General features: G+C 34.6%; 1 protein-coding gene across 3 annotated transcripts in view; it reads right to left on the bottom strand.

Moving 5' to 3' along the window:
• Positions 1-19,333, bottom strand: part of LOC110374150 (brain tumor protein) — a 443,804-nt gene that overhangs the window by 146,419 nt on the left and 278,052 nt on the right. The window lies entirely within an intron of this gene.

Raw genomic sequence — 19,333 nt, 5'->3', positions numbered from 1 at the left:
ATAAAGTTAGAATATCGAATAATATGCATTTACAGACGACATCTCATCAACCTACCTCAATCAGTTTTTTTTCAATCGATTTTCAACTTTATCTCAATAGCGGAAGGTGTAGTTCGATTGGTAAAAGATTGACACATTCGGATATAGGTATTATTTACTGAATATTCTAAGAAAACCTTGAAAAATGTACTTACGTATTCAATTTTGTCATTCGTTAGTTGTCTTACTTATGTCTTTATATGGACAAAATAGTCTGAAATAAAGAATTTGAATTGAATTGATTAGATTTTTTTTTTAATTAATTGATGCACCTACCATATTATCTTGACCGGAGAGAATGCCTGTGGCATTAAGTCCGCCTGTGTAATGATTTTTGCATAAAGTTAAATAAAAAATAAATGCATTCGACTTCTTGAATTCAGAAGAACAGCAGATAAAAATATTGGACATGTTTTTTTAATGTACAAAGCAATATACACTATTTGTTTTTTAATCAATCAGATAAAAATCTTATTTAGTTACTACTCGATTCGTTTCGTTGGTAAACTTTGATTAGTTTGCAGAGAACTGTGAAGTAAACAGACAGAAATAGAGTTCTAGAAGCCGGCGAGTGTATTCATTGAGAAATTTTATTTTTTCCGTAACGAATGAAGAACATCTTTGCTGGTTTTTTTACATACGTTACATACTTTTTGTTTGTATTACATACGTTAGTGTTTTGTTTTTATTTGGGGCTAGGAGACTGTAATAGTAGTATGCCTGTTTTTTCCTTCTCTGTATGAGAAGAGGCATGCGTGATCTATTACAGCTTTTTTTTATTGTCCCTCTATAGGCCTCCACTCGCATGGAGAAGGATTGAGCGTTAATCACCTCGCTTGCTCAATGCGGGTTGGTGATTTCAGACTTTATAGTCCAGGTTTCCTCAAGATGTGCGTGGCCTGTAGTGGTACAATACCAAGGCTGATGATGATGGATGATGGTGAAGTATGTTATTACGTCCCTAGATATTTATTTTACCTAGCTCCTCGCGCAGCAGTACTTACAAAAATCTAACACCGAAAGACTTTTTTCAATCAGACTAGTATTTCTTAAGATAAGCGGGTTCAAACAAATAAACTTTTGTTTAATCTATACTTATTTAACAAAGGGTTCAGCATTCTATTTAACTATAAGATAGTCTTTACGTTAAACCCTATTCAATGTAGTTATAGATCCAGTCTTACCGATAGATATGAATCGTTTGTACCAACGGAATAATTTATTGACAGCTGTCATGTCAACCTGACAAGATCCGTTAATTCAGCAACATTCGTACAGAGATATCACCCTTAAAAACACAGAGCTAATTTCCATAGATTTTTATGGTTATAGTAGGTATATTAGTACCTTTAATAAGCAGCGACAAAGCCCTGCTTTTACCATAACAAAACGTGACTATACTTTTCATCTCGCATCAAACCTCCTTAATTACCCACCTACATTCAAACATTAACTGATTACGCCAAATTACCAACGCTAATGGAATTATCATGTTTAATGAAGCCATAGACAAAGTTACTTTTTATAAAAATTGCCTATAATAAGTTATAAGCACCTCTTTGGTGGGCTATGGAGTTTTAAGCGCTGTCTATGAAAAAGCATAATGCAATAAGACAGGGTATTTTCTTTTTTTATGATTGATGATGATGGATACTCTCTAAAGTCTAAACGATAGGGTGAAAGATCGATGCCAAATAAAAGGTTCGCAAGGAAACCATTTTTAATCGACTTTAAAAAATGGAGGTTCTCAGTTTGAGCTGTATGTTTGTATGTGTGTATGTTTGGGCGCGATTATCTCAGGTTTGGCTGAATCAATTTTGATACGCTTTTCAGCATAATATGTGTCAGACTTAAGAGAATTTGAGGTTTTAGGTGTAAATTGAATATTGAGATCGGTTTTTCTTTTTATGTGCGGAATACTCAACTCTGTTATAAAACCGTTAAACATTAAAAGAAAAATGGCGACTATCAATCGCTCGTGAAAAGTAATGAAATCCGCCAAATTCTTAATTAAGTTTCTACTTCGTTAAATTAATTAATTATAAAAACTTCGGGAATGTATATTTTTAATAAGAATTTTAATGATTGAGTGGCTTGTGATTTTTGAGGAAAAATTACAAAGTTTGCAATGTTTAATTTTACGCCGTCAGTTCTGTTATTTTATGAGTTGTAGATTTTGTGAAAATATTCTATTACTACCTACATTATTTTGTATGGTATGATATAAAATACAAAATGTTTTTTTTTGGCATTGAATATTTGGTTACTAACCATGTTTTAAGGAACGAGCTAGCAATATCCCACTCATATTTGGCTTTCATCGAACCTGTGGCAGTCGTTAAGGGTACCTACTCGGGAGCCAGAGAGTCTGATAACCAGTCTTACTAGGGGAATTGGGCTGCCCGAGTAACTGGATTGAGGAGGTCAGATAGGCAATCGCTTTTTTGAGAACACTGGTACTCAGCTGCATCCGGTTAGACTGGATTACTGAAGGTTGAACCCCAACATAATCATCTGCTATTTCGAATCAATTAACAGTAGGTACCTAGAATATAATATTTTATAGCAACACCCTTCAAAAGCATTTTCACAAAAAAAATAACATTCCAATGGATACAATAATTACTTTTTCGATACGAACGAAGCGTTATTATTTCAGTGCACCTGCTTTGTCACAATCAGTAGTTCATTCAGTAGGTAATGACAATGTATGGCAATTGCACACTGATTGCTCGTATACACGAATAAAGTAGATTTCAGGATTAAAAAGGACTTTTTTTGTTCTTATTGCAATAACCAATAAAAATGATAATTATTGTGGAGAAAACTTTGTGTAATTTATTTGATATTTTGCTGTACACGAAGGTTTATTTATCACGAATAATAAACCCAACGGACCCTTGTGTGTCATTGTCCGATTCATGAATTTTAGACATTATATCAAAGGAGTATGTTTATCACTCTGATTCCATATTTCAATTGCACAATAAAATTACAACAACAAGTAAAGCTAACACGAAATAAAATACACACGACCAACTTGGCTTAACAACGCACAAAACTACGATTCCACACTGCAACTCGAAACGGTTCGAAAACGAACTCAGTTAACTGCCAAAAATCCTTCAACGGTAACAAAAATTGACTAAAAGTTCGTCTGCGCTTCAAAAATGGCGGGCTCATTGTCACTAGGTATAGTTAGGTACATAGGTATATAGGTACATACGGTGATTTCATTAAGCGCAGCACCCCCCAGTCTCGTCGTCTAGCCGTCTGGCTGCAAGGGGAGGCTAGTTGCTAGGCAATGGCCATATTGAGGGGATCGGAGTGAGGAAAGATGAACGGACATGCTGTAATGCAGGTAGGTCAGGTCTTCTTGTAGGTCAAAATTCGTACAGTGGGCATGGCTAAGACGATCAGTTACGAGGTAACCAATGAGGCTTTCGGGTTCTTTGAGATGTTTATTAACGATTTTTAGTATTACAAAAAATGGTCGGGTTCAAAGAAGGCGTATAAGGGCGAAAACAGTAACGTTCCTCGTCCTTCGTTCACCAGCATTTTGGCGCGCTTCCTTCTTAGGCGATTTTCTGTTATGACACCTTTTGTTTTTGATGGGAAATCATCAAATGATCTCGCTGTGGGTTAGCAGCGTGAAGGAGTATCAGACTTACTGACTAAAACCTATCATGTTCCTTCTGTAGCCCTTTATGTACCAGGGCCGCGGTAACCCTTTCGAACAATCCCGCAGCCTCCGTTATGGCACCTCCGCTAGTCATTTTGTTCTCCATGGAGTGGATACTTTCGGATATCACCATATTTTCGTGTATAGCTTTTGATTAAATATCTACGGATATTCCGTTTGTACCATAGTTGCGGACCCGCCGCTGGCCGTACATACATGGAATTCGATTGCGTGATGCGAAAATGTAATAGTATTTTGTTTTGAAATGCGTTGCAAAATTTTTTTTTAGGGAAATGTATTTTGATATATTGTTGCACATATGTGTACGGTAGACCGCACATCAGTGGTAACTGTCATGCACCTTAACTCAATAGTTATAAGTACGATTTTCCTTTAAAACTGTTACCACTGACCTGAAGTTGACTGTACCTGCCTAAATTATGGTATTTTATAGGCCTATTTTATTATTACAAGATCAAAATGATGGTAAGTTTAGCCTTTTAAGGATCCTTTCAAACTAGTTTTTTTATTACCTATTGATCTTTACGTGATTAAACATATTTATTTCATGAATAAAAGAATCGGCAACTCAATTAATAAAATACGTATTTGTCTGAATAAAAAGCTAAAATGTATAAGGTTCATTTCTCTTTACAGTACCTTCCCAGACGCATAGATCAAGTGCAGAGTGCAGACATTTCAGCGAAGATTTACCGCCTACGTTCTAAAATACTCTGAGAGGAAAGGTTGGGAGGTCAATGTATACGTTACATTAATAATGATACAATCGGTTGTAGGTAGAAAACTTGCGCAAAAAAATAAAAACGAGAAGTATTTTAAAAGTAGTACCTGAGTCTTTGTTAATAAGTGGCACTTATTTTTAATCAACTTAAAAAGGTAGTCAGTTTGATCTGTTTGTATGTATGTTTATACGCGATTACGTCGCTTTTGGATCAAGCGATTTTGATGCGGTTTTCAGCAGTGTTTGTCAGACTTAGGAGAAGATGTTAGGCATGTTACTAGTAATCTGTGATATTACCTACTGAAGTCGTTATTTTTATTCATATTGAATAAACATTTTTACACAAGCAGTTATAGCAAGGTTCATTTACAATACTAAAGTTCTAATGAGAACATAAAAAATACATTTGTTTTTTTTTTATGATCAAAGAGTTATTAACCTCCCATTGGATTAGCGAGCATGCCTGTGGACTTTGTAATTATAGGTTCGATTCCAAGGTCGAGCAATATTATCGATATTCTATTGTACATATTGCTATAAAGTTAGAAAAAAATACTTTTTAGTTTTCACAATATAATATATATTTTTTTAAACAGTACCTGAAGCAAATTATTTCGTGTTTCTATAAAGGCACGATAAAAGGTTGGGTCTCGGCTGTTATATGAACATCTTTGGCAGTCGTTACAGGTAGCCAGAAGCCAGAAAGACTGACAAACACATTTACCAAGGGGTATAGGGTTGCCCGGGTAACTCGGTTGAGGAGGTCAGATGGGCAGTTGCCCCTTATAAAATACTGGTATCCAGCTCCGGTTAAACAGGAAGCCGGACCCATCATAGTTGGGAAAAGGCTAGGTAGCTGATTAGTTACTACATTATTTTATTCAAGTCTAAATATGCGAGCCTAGAGTGATAAAAGTAAAAGATATATTTTTTCAGTCTGTAAATACCTAGGTATTTCTGTGTAGGACGTCGGGGTGTGAAAAGAGGCTTAACGAACCTGAATTTTAATCTCCCAAACGAAGCAACTGCGCAATATAATTACTTAAAAGCGATTTAGTTTTTATTTTAAGGGTTCAAAATAAATTACACGAGAAAAATCTAACTGGTTAGTATTCATAGCGTGTGAATACGTCATGCGTCTAACAGACTGTCTTCTTGCTGACCAACATTTATTATTAGTTTAAATAAATTAATGACACTTCACGCTAATATTATAAAGGCTAAACTTTGTGTTTGTGTAGGTATGTTTGCTACTTCTTCACGCGCAAACGGCTGAACAGATTTAAATTTAACTTAGTCAGTTCTATAGCTTACATATCAGAATAACTTATAAGCAACTTTTTATTCAGGTGTACGGAAGTAATTCACTACTGACGCGTTTGAAACTGCGGGCGCGGCAGGTTGATATATGTATGTAGTTACATCAATTGATACAGAATTAAGTAGATATAATACCTACCTAAGCACCAGCTAATATATCATAACAAACGTATGCTTAAACTATATTGAAGGGTAGACAATATCATAACTTATTTAGGCCTTTCTATATTTATTAAACGTCTATGCGTCAAGCAATAAAATTCAAGCATTTTGACCTTATTGTCTTTAATATTTAAGTACATACATCATGCTCATAATACAATAAATAGTGTGTTGTTTTTCTCCACCTGCGAGTGACGTGAAGACTTTATCAAGCGAACAATGTTTTCATTTTCTAGATAAATAGACTAGGAAAGTCTGGACCGTCAATTTCAGATGCAGTTCTCGAGAGTCCTTATAATATATCGTTGTGGTTATTTTTCTGAATAGCCTCGTGCAGGTTATATTTATTCATTCCTCTTTATACATTTACTAGCCATTTCCCGTGGTTTCTCTCGCGTCCCGTGAGAACTATTTCTCGCATCGGGATAAAATATAGCCTATGCTACTCGGGAAGACTGTAGCTTTTCAAGAGAAATATTTTTTAAAATCGGTTCAGTAGTTTCGGAGCGTTCTATTTGTTCGTATCCAACCAATAAACAAACAATTTATTTTATTGTAAGTATAGATTACATTGTATTTTTATGTTTAAAAAAAAATACTTTGGTGCGACATATTTCAAATGAGCAAACCTTATAGCTGGTTTACACAGTACGAGTTAGCGTGCGAGTCAGCCTGCCGAGTAGCTGCACTGCAATAACTCGCACCGTTTGGACGTCACTTACGAGTAACTCGCAAGTGCGAGTTGGACAGTAGCTCGCATCCGAGTTACTTCAACATTTTTTGTTTTCACTCGCCTGCTCGCCCGGCAGCGACTCGCACATGACAGCGACTCGTGCGTCGCTCGCATCGTTTGGACGCGTTCGGCAGTAGCTCGCCAGTGCCAGCAGGGCAGTTGTGAGTGAAAACCGTGTTTTTTTGTGTGCTGCGCCTATGTACTAAATCGAGTTCGATATGGCTGCGGATAGATGGTTTTTTGACAATAATATTTCATTTATGAAACATGTTCACTCGACATCGCGACACGACTCGTACTGGGCAGTAGCTAGGTGTCGTGTAGACAGCAAAGGCAAGCCGAGCTACTGGCGTACGAGTAGACAAACCGAGTAGCTGTCTACTGGCCAGGCAGCAGCTCGCACTGTGTAAACGAGCCTTTAACCGCTTAAAGCAATATTACACATAACTTATGTTCTTGTTCTTCCTAAACTATGGTCAACACTCTTTAATATTCTTTATCTGAAACCAAAAAAGGAAGATAAAATTACAGAACTGCAGAATATAAAATAAATGCTACTTCAGTACCGACCACCGCATACTTCAAACCGATCCAAACGAAAGAAAAATAATATTTTAACGACCACGTCAAACGAATATTATGAACAACCAATATAATAATTTCAGCTTTAATTATGAAATTAATTAACTGAAAACCAACAATTCAATGTGCTGTTATTTTGAATTACATTAATTGCATGAATTCAATTATTGTATCACATTGAATTCTGATTTCAATAGTTCAATTAAATTAGTCATTTATGAAATGCTACAATATTTATTTGTATTTGTATTTTGGATGGTGATGTGTGGTTTTTGGCAATGAACAAGTTTCGATTTAGTTAATATTTGTAGTAATGTAAATTGTTTTTTAGTTTTAATATGATTTGGCTAAGCTTTTAATAATTGGAATTAATATTGTTCATTATTTCATTTTGGCTGGATGATTGGAAATATGACTCTTAAAATTATACGTCATAAGGTTGTTTTTACCTCAAGTCAATTAACACAATTTAGAGGCAACATTATTTATAAATTGACATTAAAAAATAACAGGATCTGACTACAAGGGTTTGGAACAACATTATTTATCAACTGACTTCAAAAAAAGGAGGAGGTTCTCAATTCATCTGAACCTTTTTTTTATGCAAAAAATATTGTTATCAATGTAGTACATTGGCTGTATCATGAAAACATATTACACCAAGATATAGGCTTTGTACAGCGAACAGCTGAACAAACATTGTATGTGGACGACGCGAACACAGTTTGTTGTTAAAATATCAATTATGACGTCATAGTAATTTGCAATTTTATCCTCATTACGTGCCCAGCTTTCTACCAACTATGTTGGGGTAGGCTTCCAGTCGAATCGAAAGCAACTGTCTTTCGGAGCTGCCACTGGAATATCTTTGCCAGTCGTTACGGGTAGTCAGAAGCCAAGGTTATTTTGTTGCCCGGGTAACTGGGTTGAGAAGGTCAGAAAGACAGTCGATCCATGTAAAACACAGGTATTCAGCTGCATACGGTCAGACTGGAAGCCGACCCCAACATAGCTGGGAAAAGGCTAGGCAGATGATGATGACTGCCTAAGCTCTGGTAAGACTAGTTTACTAAAGTAAACTAAACTAGTAAACTAAAGTAGACTAACATAGATAGGTATAGCCTAGGCAGATGTTAAGTTAGGACAAATGGTAATACAAAAAGCACTTTACTATGAAACATAAGCGTTCCCGTTACTCAATAATTAATTTTCTAAGAAATAAATTATATTCTCAGCCTCAAATGGCTCACAAATGCTGTATTTTAAATAAGTTCTCATTCTGTTAATGTATTCAAGGAATGTGAGACCACAGTCATTTGGAGCACGATAGAGATTTGACGGCTGTATTGAAAAATGTGTTAGAATTTCAAATGCTTGGAGAAATGAATTTTAGAAATTTATTATTGTACTTTTATTTGTAGGTACTAATTGTTGTAAGGATTTTGTGTGCTAATCTCAGGAACCACTCATATATGGAAGAGACTTTTATCCGATGATATAGATATCAGATGCAAGAAGCAGTTCTGACGGGCTGCGAGAAATCTGCTATCGAGAAATTGTCTTAAATATTCATTTAAATAACCACTGGCACTTGTGTTTTAAGCAGAATAGGGGACAATTTCGCAGAAGGGTATTTTACTGTTTTCAAGTGTTTTCCTAGAAATGTTTTACAATTATTTATTAAGCCGTGTTTTGGCTAGCAACACGTTAATTATAATTAAGTGTAAAATACGACGGCTGCTCATAATTTTGACCTAGAATATTAATTTTACAGATGTAGGTATTTATTAAAAAGATTTTTATACAAATGTCTAATTGATGTCTTAGTACAATTTTTTCCCTTCCTTAGATTATTTTTAAATTATTATCGCTAAGGAATGTTTCCTGTGAGTTATTATAAGAGATAAACTATTCTGACCGATCCCAATTATGTTAATATAGGGTACGTGGGTATTCGGTCATTAGTTCGGAGCGTCAGCTACGCTCACGATGTGTACTGTCTATTCTGTAGTTTTTTTTACTCTTTGGTATTTTTTCAATCTTATAGTTAGTGTATGTGGGAAGGTGGGGATTTTATTTGAATTTAATTATGTAGTTTGTTCTATGTAAATGTTGTTATAGAAGAAATGAATTTCAAAAATAAAAAATTAAAAGTAATTATTATGGGTGTAGTATGCTTAAGTAAGCTTCGGTCTTGAAATTCTGGCCCAATTATAATATACGTAATGTTATCCATTAGCTCGTCATTTTAGCTATATCCCTTGGATTCTCCCGCCCCTCGAGGTATCTAAAGTACGCAGTAGCTTAATACTGCATACACACTCAAAACAACCTAATTCCTAATTTCAAATGAACTGATAAACACAACGTTTACTGAAAATCAGTGTGTCGGTAACAAGAGCTCATTTCGACATATTTCAAAGGCCCCACACACATACATAGTCTGTCTATCTCGTCATTCAGATACAAAACGTGCAATCTACTATTTAGGTATTTAGATCTTCTATGAAGCGAGTTTGAAACTGACATCGATTTACACGATATTCTGCGTAAACAGTTTTGATTTAATAACGATAGTTTGAGGGTGTCTCAATAACTTATCTGTCTGTTGATTTGCTTACTGGAGATAGAAAATTAAATACTCGTAGGCTCACGTCATTATTTTACCTATTGTAATCGAATTCACAGATAGATTGTTTCTTTTTAATCTGCCGGTAATGTACCTTTTTAGGACTTTTGTCATTTTAATAAGGTATCTTTAGTCTTTGCCCAAAATCTATCGGAAAAAATCCAATATAATAACGTGTTTCGTCGCACAATACATCAAGTAAACGATTTAGTAAATGTACAGATGTGTTCAAGAGGATTTTTATTTACATTTTAATTCAAAATACATCCGAAATAATGGTCGCTTAGTTGTAAATAGAGGGTGCACATGTCAATAACAATATAGTCAAGTTGTTCTGTAAACAGCACATCTGTCAAATATCCCGAAGCTAATTTAACGTCATAATTGATAGTCGTAGTGTGGGGACATGTCGATAAAATAAATGCCAAATTATCGATATTTTTACACCAGTATTAATTTCAACGTGTATTTATCCGAATGCATAAACGTTAAAGGCGTGTAAATTTTAATTAAACTCTCAGTTTGCAGGCTTTTAATGGGAATTACTTTTCCGTGTAAAGAGGGAATACATTAAAGGGTAGCAAATGAATTGGATATAATTAATGCTCTGGAAATGGGATTATGTAAGAGTTTACGAATTTTATTGTCTTTAAATGTAATTTATTATTTGGTGTTAATAGATTTTATAATATGTTAATGGTGTATGTATTGAATCATTGATTTACTTGTTCAGTCTCTTCTTAATGATTTTTATCGATATATACTTCTATGAATAAATATTTTCCTGTGAGACAGTTGCCTATTACTGCAAAGGTTGTAAGCGATATTATTGAAGCTTTTGACTCATTTCACTTCACGACTCAATTTGTTTTGATTTAAACTCCTGTAATCACACTTTTATAGAGCAAAAACTCGTTTTTATCATACCTTTCGTGAATAATGGAACATCTGTCCTATCAAATCATGCCTGGGTTCGGAAGAACCGTAAAAGAATCCATCAGGTGGGTTTTATGTTATAGGCTGTACCATAAAAACGTATTCGAATGTACCAAACCTGGGTCATTAGGCTCTCAAACCAGGTTTACTTATGTACCAAATGCTGAAGACGATCGAACGTGGGCTTTGAAAAGGGCACTTGAGTGATTTTTGAGCACTTGATTTTATTGCTTAAGTCTTTGTTCAATATTGATAATTGTTATACCTGCCGTGTTAGCTGAACATTTGTGACCTTTTCTGTGAAAAATTAGGATAGCCTATCCTGTGTAATATTTGGATTTGTTAGTCTTAAGTATAACCAGGGTTTAATTTTTGGCTCATTTGCATTCTTATCGTTGAAATGAAATGAAATCTAGTATGTATATAATGTAATCTAGAATAGTAACTATCATATAAACTACCTATTAAAACTTTAAATTCATGTATTTAGATTCATATTTATAGCTTAGGATACGTATAAGATCGAATACAAATATATACTAAATATACTTAGATACCTACTACGAAGTTCGTTCTACCACTTCAACCCCCTCAACTTAAAAAGTATAAAAAAAGTTTTTTCGATGGTAAAGAGTTTTGGGAGCAGTCTTTGAAACTTTTGACGTTTCAGACTAACTTAGGTACTTGAATAACTTGCTTTTTGACTTTGCATTGTTTTTGTAATTGAAGACTTTTTCGTTAATGTGCCTTTTTAAAGAAATATTCTCCAACAAGAGGGAATTTATATCTTCTAATAAACATTTAATAAAATCGTATTTTTTCTATACCTATGTAATATATGAGACCCTTAGTGATACCTGTTCGGTTCAGTTCAATCATTCAATGCAGTTAGAGACACATTCAGTAGAATTTGATTCATTGATCACCATTCTATCAATAGGTACATTATCATCATAGGCAATACCTTACCTTTGACAAACTAAGTAACAGTAAAGCAATTTACAACGAAAATATAGAAACGTTATAAGTACCTTACATTACCTAACTCCAATTTATCACTTTTCAGCTTAGATTTAAAAACATAATACTACGTCATGAAAGTCTAACGTAAACTCGGAAAGAGTAATTAAGGCTCTTGAAAACAATTTATCGATAAACAGTAAATAGCTTTTAAAAATACGATGAAAACATATAACAGCGTGCCATTCACGTATTCTTCATTAAGATTCTATGCCTTTAGAAGTTTTTAACGGCCATTATGAGTAAAACTAAGTTTAAGATTTGATTAATTAAGACAAAGACAGACATCTTGTAATAAATGGTATTAGTTCTCAATAGTTGGGGACGTAAAATTAAGTTTTGGTTGTATTAAATATGGTTTAATTACAAGCGGTGATTTATTATTGGAGACTGAGGTAATTACTTAGAAATTATTTGTTGATTGCAATATCTCATTGTTATTATATAAATGTGAATGGGATGTGTCACTGTATCTACTTAAATATGGATATTTGTTACTTTCTTTAAAAAAACAGTACCGATTTTGATGAAGCTCTCCAGTTAGCTTAATGTTAATGTTTATTAGGATATGGAAAGTCCTTTGGTACTTGCTTGAAATCGTTGGGAACAGCTAGTAAGTATGTATGTAGAAGGTTTGCACAAAAACGGGGGTCTAAGATTACTCGCCAGTCGCTATTGTCTCGATTTACCCAAAATTAAGCAATAAACGCATTCATCTACAGCTAATCCATCTAAACATACCACTGGTTTAATAGAAATTATCTAATAAACGAATTTGGTAGAGATAAAACCCTAATACTATTACACTAAATAATTCAATAAATATTAATAGTCAAACATTAATATTATAACAAAAACCGGTCAAAACAACCTAATAAACTGAATTATCTGATTGAAAATATCAATTCGTCCCCAAAATGGACCGATATACAGTTTAATTAAACACGCTGCGTAATTTAAAGTTAGCTTAATAGAAATTGGTGGGCATTATCGATATGCTCCCATCACTAGACTATTAAGTGCTGTGGAGTGGAGTGAACTAATGCAAGCTCTTGGGGTGCCCGCATAAAAATAATTTTAACGACAAACACAAGTGTTGTGATCAGCTGTTCTTATTTTGACGAATTTAGGATGTTCTGGAACATTCTAAGATTTGACAGAAATGAATTAATCTTAGTAATGGAACAATGCTTTTTGCTTATAACTGTTATAGGCATTACAATTTCAATTAACAAATGATAATATTGTCTACAAACTTAGTTTATTATATAGGAACCTAACATATCCCAAGAGATCTACATGTGATATTTCTCAAAACAGAGTGTTTGTGGCGAATTTACCTACTTATCTCCCTTTTACCTACTTATTACCTACCTACGCGACTGCCTCGTTGGTCTAGTGGTTGAGATCGGCCGTGGACGCCATTACCTACCTATATGTACCGATACCAATCCAGGCAGGTCAAAGTCACAAAATTAACAAAATTAAACCAATCACTACTCAGAAGTCAACAGCCTCCAACCAAAACATTTTGTTAAATTTATTTAGCAAACACCGGTAGAAAGTGTTCCCCATAACCCTTTGTCCCCTAGTTAGGAAACTAAACAATGTCGTCGTTATGGGGCCCGCATAAAACACAGTATTTACTACCCCCATGGAAGTATGTCCTTAAACAAAGATAATTATGGGAAGCAACGGCCCATGGTTAAGATGGGAAAGGTATTTTAGCTGGGAATAACATTCACGTAGCTATGTCATTTAAACATCTTTGGCAGTCGTTACGGGTAGTCAGAAACCAGAAAGTTTGACAAACAGTCTTATCATGGGGTATTGGGTGTCTGGGTAACTGGGTTATGGAGATCAGATAGGCAGTCGCTCCGTGTAAAACACTGGTATTCAGCTGCATCTGGTTAGACTGGAAGCCGGCCCCAACATAATAGGGAAAAGGCTAGTCAGATGACATGAACAGTCACAGGAAGATATTTTCTAGCAGCAAAACTGTTGGGGTTTCTTAGACCAATTGATGTACCTATATTGTGATAGCACCCTGAACTATAAGTACCTAGTAGGATTATGTTTTTTTAAACATTGATATCATTGACCCCTATAATTTTTTTTTTGAAATAAATGTAAATATTGAAAGTACCTCAATGAATAAATTAGGAGTAAGTTTTCAATTATTTTTTTTAAATAATCATAAGCTATGTCTCGAATATAATTATAAAATATTCCTAAAAAAAAAAAATATTCAGACGCTACTAACTCGTGAAAAAAGGCAATATATTTAACGTTTTATTTCTAAAAGTTGTTAATGTGCAAGATTTTAATGCTAAATGAAGCATTAAAGTTCTTACTTATCTACAGCAATTATCTCTTAGTTGGCTCCATCAGACAAAGAAAATCGCGCTGAAATTAAAAGCTTAATTCTGTGCTGCAAAAATAATACTCCCTAGATATTTTATCCTTTTCAAAAAAAGCAGAACAAAAATGGCATTGTATTCGGATTCTGTGAATCGAACAGTTATAAAATGAACATTTTATTTATTTTGATACAAAAATAATTCGTTTAACAATTTGAAATAATAATTTTTATGGGCATTTTCAACGATTCACTAATTCCACTATTCTTTGTTTCGGAACGACACCTATTTGAACATTTCGGCCGTCGAATACACGTTCGAAATTTAAATTAAAATAAAAAAAATAACAATGGCAGCCAGCTGGGCCGGACGGCGCGTTCCGGGCCGGCGAGCGGCGACGCGAGTGCATCGGGCTATGATCGCGTTCCACCCACCGGGTTCCGTACCTATGTTTGGATTGCAACGCACATGAAGTTTAATGGTATTTTTTTAATAATATATAACAAAAAATATGGAGTGCATTTTATGAAAGAAAACTCTCAATAATGAAAAGAAAATATTTTACTCAATTTTCGGCAGGTTTCATGGTAGGTGAACAAAAAAGACAATTTTATGTACTGCCTCTTCACAAAGTACTGCCAATACTTGTAGGTAAGTTCTTCATAAAATGTACCTATGATTTTATCAAAACAAAATATACCAGCCCCACCGTACTCTAAAAACGAACGTTAATATCGACTATCGACCTACATTCAAATTCGTGACGTATAAAATTTGAATATCGAACACCTAATGTGGCCGTGCCTGACCTATCGCAAGCTTCATAATATGATTTATTGTTAAAACTCTGTGAAGGCACAGAATAAAGATGTACAGTTGTGAAGGTACCTACTAACGTTCGTAAAAATGACACTCACACACGTAGATGCATCGACGAGCTTTTATGGGCGCTATCGGTGCTGTCAGTACTGAGTGTCGTGCATCGAGCACGTCATGTATGTGAGAGTGACATTGCCTCGAACATTAGTACGTAGCTTCACAACTGTTTACAAGATAATATATTCAAACTGTGGTGAAGGTTCTAGAAGACCGTACCATAACCAACAAGATGCGTTTTATTTTTATATTTAGAACGCTCTGTATTTAGTCTATTTTTGGACAGTTCATGCCAGATGTTTGGTATGAGAACTGTTAAATCGTTTAGGATAGTTACGTTTCTGGTATGACAAATTACCAAGCTATGCGATTCCAAGAAGTCTTAAGTACCAATGGTTGTATTGTAATTAACTCTCCTGAGTAAGATCTCATTTAGTTCTGAATTAATAAAAGCGTGACATGGAACTAAAATTGTTTTATAATAACACTTATCTATTAAATATATCTTATCACAAAATATTAACCGACAATTTAATAGTGTTAACAACATTATCCACAAAAGGAAATGCGATCGAACATCGAAAGTACATCCATTTTTTCTTTAACAGAAAAACAGTAAATAAATAAAAACTTTACCTAATCGACCTTTTTTGTCGTCTCTCGGAAGCTTGTGCCATTAGGCGTAAAAAAAGAAAATCGTTTTTGTCTATATCGAGTGCCACAGATAATTAAGTGTAACATAATGTTGCGTTCCGTTGATTTTTAAAGGTGCGTTCCGAGTGAGTGCGTGAGAACAAGAAATATAGGCGTATATTGTGTATGGGAGACATTTTAAAAAGCCATGTATTATGAGGGGTATTGTAAGTATTGTTTCGAAGAATAGCTTTATGATTATTGTCGTGATGGTCAATTAAATAGAGAAAAGCGTATCTTGGACTTGTCGGTTGCAGATTTATAATTTGCATTCACGGGTTTCATGGGAATTGCTTCTATTTTTTGCTATTGAGTAACTTAAAATAAGGCATAATTGAAAGTAGTAACTTCAATTGATATATGTCAAAAATATCCTAAAAACAGCGATTGCTATTTAGAACTATGGCCTTGTCCACAGAGGACAGAAATGAGGTTTCTACTTTCAATAATCACGTAAGAATGTTCCTCAGAGGAGGACGAGGATGATGCTTACCATCTGCCAAGGTTGTACCTACCGAACTATGTTTGATTATTTCCCATAAAAAATCGGTAAAAAAACTTTTAAGTTAAACGGTTTTATCTTATGTGCACTGAAAACTAGAAAATAAAAAAAAACTGTTACTTACCTATATACCTACGTAGATGGTCCCGGTCATATTAGACTAAAATAAAAACGTAATGTAATGTAATCCGCCATTTTGTTCCGGCGGCCATCTTGGGTTTACAATGTTATTGATATTACTATATTGTATTGTCATCGGAATTAAAGGTGTGTACCAAATTTCAGATCAATCTGACAACAGGAAAGTACTTAAGAATTACAAAATTTGACCCAAGAATAAAACAAACGGGGTGAGCTAAATAAACCGTTTAAAAAAATACATTTTGTCCATGAGATGATGGTAAAAGGTAAGTAAATATATAGGCTTATTTTGACTAAAACTGTTTGTTTATAGACTACTAAATTTAGGCACCTACTTTCCACCAAACCTAGTCCACCATATTACAAAACACATTGCAACAATAAAATAAGTTTCCTAATAACTACGTACAGTGGAGGGTTATGCCCGGTTTACACTTTGTTAAGTTAACACTGCAGGTGATTAGTGCAGGTGTTTAGTAATCAAGGTGTGAACGGAAGCGTAAAGTGATTAGTGTTAAGTGATACGTGCGATTAGTACTTATTGATTAGTGCGAGTGAATAGAATCAAGGTCTATTTTTGTTGTTAAGTGACTACCCCCTCTCAACTTTTCTACTACCTTCTCTCGCAATTTGCCTGTACTAATCAGTGTGTAAATACGTGTGTGTTAAGTGCGCAGTGTCAAGTTCAAAGCGAAAATGAAGTGGACGGAACAACATACTTTATAATTCGTACAAGAATACATAAAGTTTGAATGCCTATACAATGTTAAGTGCGCAGAATTTAAAAACAAACAGTTGAGAGATGCGGCCCTATTGAAACTGAGTGAAGCGATGGGAATTCCCGATTTCAAAATTGAGTTCATTTTCTATATCAGATACCACAACAGATACAATCTCCTTAATTATTTGTCTCAATATTAGGCGCTGTTCATCTTCCATTTCTAGAGGCATTATGCACAACGCACAGTACCACTATGAGCTTCTTCCTAAACACTGTGTAAACGGAGATGGAAAAGACTACTTAACACTTGAGACTTATCGCGTAAAGTTAACGCTTAACACTTATCACTTTACACTTCGCAAAGTGTAAACCGGCCTTAACATGTAGTTCCGAGCGAGTGCGTGTGAAGTTACAAGTGGGGTGACGCGCTCGGCTTGCGACAATTGTAAGGAGGAGTGTGGATATGCTTGATAAATGTATTTATTTTACCGGCACCTTCTATGCTGCTCAATGTGCCCTAACACCTGCACAGCGAAAGATCTACTTGAAGCCACTGATGCCATGCCAAATACTGGGCCACTAGAATATAAGACCGATTGCTATCGGCTCGCCAAGAAAAAGAAGAATGTCAGATTCGGTTGTGTATATGTAGATTGTATAATAAATAAACCTACTTCATTTTAAGCTACTTCGGAGAGTGATTATTACTTTACTGTAAAAAAATGTACAAGTCACCATACAACTTTATTTTACTTCAAGTCGTACAAGTTTAACATACATCTTGTCTCAATTTTGTTGATAATGCTCTCTAAATCTAAGCTAATGAAGCCTGTGTGTGATTATTGGTATCGAAGATGCAAGTAGTTTGGAATGATTTTAAATGATTTTATTTGAATGATTTTATTTTTTTATAAACCAAAAATCAAATAATTTTGATTATAAGTAATTGTTTTTAATACTTTCACAATTTAGTACCACATTCCCATAGCCATCATCGTTTTTAAAAGTCTTATCCATACAAGTCTTTCACTACCGATTTAACTGGAATGTTCTCAGTTCAAGTTCAATGTTCATTAGCGTTTGGAGGATGCTACTCGCGCCAGTAACTCGACTTGACCGTCACTCGTTATGTTGTAGTTATATGACAGCGTTTGAACGAGCCTAATAGCCTTATGTGTTTGAATATTGTAACTATCAACTACAGTACTAAGGCACTCCCCAGGCATTCAATTGAATTGCGTAATCTAAGGAATTGTGTAAAATTGACCAGGTTGGGTTGATATTTAAGACATCTCAATGATTTTTAAGTGACAAAATTTTTAATAAAAGTGGCAATATTTGTAAATTTTTTAATAGGTCCAGGGACCGCCTAGTGTACGTTACAGCACTTTCTCACTAGTAAGTTTTCCAAAAATAAAAATAAATAGTGATCTATTTGGTAAAATCTACCATATGCCTTCTCTTGCAGTAAATCGTCGTTTCCAGGATATTGATTATAAATAAATATGCAATTAAAGCCAGTCAGGAAAAAAATATTCTTCTCATAGATGCAACAACAGTTGGCAAGCGTGAAATTATATACTAGTTCAATATACAATAATGTCAACAGATGTTCAACAAGTACTAGTACTTACAACGTTTATACTGAGATTATTTAACGAACGGGAACCGCCATGAGTACAAATATCGAAGCGAAAACAACTGACAAATGCGCAACGCAAAATGATAGCTTACTGATGCAATTTCAATTAGATCGTCAAGCACAAAGATAAAATGTCGTACACTAGCTTAAACTTCATTTTCCAGCCAGAACACATAGGAGGAGGTGAAGGGTAAGCATTGTAGGGGACTATATTTTGTAAACTTGACCTTCAAAAAGTTCTGATTTTCAGCCTGTTTTGGATAAATGATTTTTCATCTCATTTTTATCTTTAACTTAACGCACATGGAAACACAAAGATTACTGATAGTTGTGTATTTCTAGCTTAAGCAAAGGCGTTTCCAGTTGATAAAATGCTCTAAGCGTTCATCAGTCCCCTGTTAGACAGGTTTCAACTTAAGTGGTATTAGTTGTGGGACAAATTAAGTACGACCACGTTTTTATCGGCACCATAACTTGTATGCAACAACATCTGTGTAGCAAGCAGAAATAAATATCGTCTTCATATTCACTGAGATATAGAGAGACAGTAAAG

This window comes from Helicoverpa armigera, chromosome 19 (assembly GCF_030705265.1).
Source record: "Helicoverpa armigera isolate CAAS_96S chromosome 19, ASM3070526v1, whole genome shotgun sequence".
In the NCBI taxonomy this organism is placed as follows: Eukaryota; Metazoa; Arthropoda; class Insecta; order Lepidoptera; family Noctuidae; genus Helicoverpa; species Helicoverpa armigera.
This window is presented reverse-complemented; position numbering and strand designations above follow the sequence as displayed.